Source organism: Salvelinus fontinalis, chromosome 4 (assembly GCF_029448725.1).
Source record: "Salvelinus fontinalis isolate EN_2023a chromosome 4, ASM2944872v1, whole genome shotgun sequence".
Classification (NCBI taxonomy): Eukaryota; Metazoa; Chordata; class Actinopteri; order Salmoniformes; family Salmonidae; genus Salvelinus; species Salvelinus fontinalis.
In genome coordinates this window covers 57280871-57282814 of record NC_074668.1, presented here as the reverse complement: position 1 = coordinate 57282814, position 1944 = coordinate 57280871, and the positions used below count along the sequence as shown (strand labels likewise).

General features: G+C 42.2%; 1 long non-coding RNA gene across 1 annotated transcript; it reads left to right on the top strand.

Annotated features, from left to right (window-relative positions):
• The first annotated feature begins 268 nt into the window (after window positions 1–268).
• LOC129854041 (uncharacterized) lies at window positions 269–1599 on the top strand. The gene is made up of 2 exons (XR_008759221.1): window positions 269–375; window positions 793–1599. It is a non-coding gene; the product is annotated as an uncharacterized LOC129854041 (long non-coding RNA).
• The last annotated feature ends 345 nt before the right edge of the window (window positions 1600–1944 follow it).

The window sequence follows — 1944 nt, the reverse complement described above, 5'->3', positions numbered from 1 at the left end:
TCGTTACCAATAATACGTTTGGTAATGTGTGCGTTTCTATCAAAGTGCCTTAATACGTTATAATAGTTTCTGCATGTCGTGTTATGTCGTTTCTACTGTAACGTCATGTTTTTTTGTACATTCCTTATAACCGCGGACACGCGATGTAACGTTACTCATTTCATAACATTTATAGTGTTATACTCAATGCTTAGGTATCTAGCTACATTCTCCGATTAGCTCTGGAAAACAATGCTAATTTCGTCAGGGAAGTATTAGCATATGTTGTATTTCGAAGCTACCCTGGCCTTATGACTCCCAAGTGGCACAGCGTCTCAGCGCTAGAAGCGTCACTACAGAGACCCATCTTCAAATCAAGACTGCGTTTCTATCAAAGTAAGTGCCTAATTACGTTATAATAGTTTCTGTGTCGTGTTATACCGTTTCTACCGTAGCTCACTGTGTGTATGGAGCATAATATATTTGTGTATATTCCTTATAACCGCAGACACGCTAGGTAACGTTACTCATGTTACTCACCTTTTATGGTGTTATATTCAATCGTGCTTATGTAGCTAGTTACATTATTCTATTAGTTCTGTAAAACAATGCTAAATGCGTCAGAAGTATTGGCATGTTGTATTTTGACGCTACCCTGGAGAAATATCTTATACCACTTGGTCGTTTTCTGAGTGCATTCCACAAAGCTGTTTATCATGTCAGCCTTATCCACTGCCCCCATTTTGAGGTAATAGTCAAGCACGCAGTCTGGTTTGATGGTTCTCTGTCTGGTTTGTTTCTCTCTCCCGTCAGGTGGTCCACCTTCCCTGTGGCCGACATGGTTGCTGTATGGACAGTGGAGAGGACATGGACGTCTCGTTTGTCATGCCACTTTACTGCCAGCTGTTAACATTTCTTATTTTGTATAACGGGTCATTTAGGATGGAGGTAGCGTTGATGAAATGCAGTCATAGCAGCAGAACTAGAAAGCAGTCTTTACTGTCACCAGGAATGTATACATTTCACTAATTGTGGTTGTCCCCCACTCCTGGCTCTCTCTTCTCCTGTAGCTCCAAGGCATAGTGATTGGTCTCTACTGTCTCCCACCAGCTCCTCTGTCAGAAACAACTTGAAGCACTCTGCCTCAGTTGGAAATGGCAAGGGGCGTTGCACTCCAGACTGGGACTCATCAACACAATCAGCAGGGCCAGGAGGGGTGAAATGGCTGGCAGCCTTCCAGCTACCACAGAACTCCTGTACTTCATCCACTGTCAGTCTGCCACCATCACCACCAGCATCTTCAAAGGGACCTGGGACTTCGTCAGTGGACAAGGGAAATTCAGATTCAGGGTTCTCAGTGGCTACAAGGTTGGGGGGCAGCTCCTCACGCAGTCAGAATCTGATTCCTGACTTTCATACTCTGACTCATTGTCAGAATTTTAAAAAAATCTCCAGAATTTCCACATTTGTTTGTTGTCTCCTTTTGAAAGACATTGCTAATGCTTCAGCTTAGCTCACTAGCTACATACATAAACAACAACACTGAATGGTTTACAGTGAGAGGGTACGTGGTTGACTGCCGGCACGCACCACTTGTATCAATAAATCACTATCAGAAAATGTTTTGTGTGGCAATTATTTGTGTATTTACGGTTTTATTCACATGTTTTCAAATCTAGGTGACAAATCATGCATTCCGATTCTTGCACAGATTGTAATGGGCACATATTATGTGTGTAAAATACTTTTTTGAAGGTTATACTGATTATGATGAGCTAAGCTAATTCCAGCTGTGTAGCCATGTTTGTTGACATACAATGCATTCTGGGTTCACGTAATCATCTGTTTGACCAAAGATGTTACAACAAAATGAGGTGAGTAAGAGTTCACTCATTTTTTGAGGACTTCCGGAAATGAATGGTGGGATGTGAACGACGGTAGATGACACACCCCTTCAACATGCAT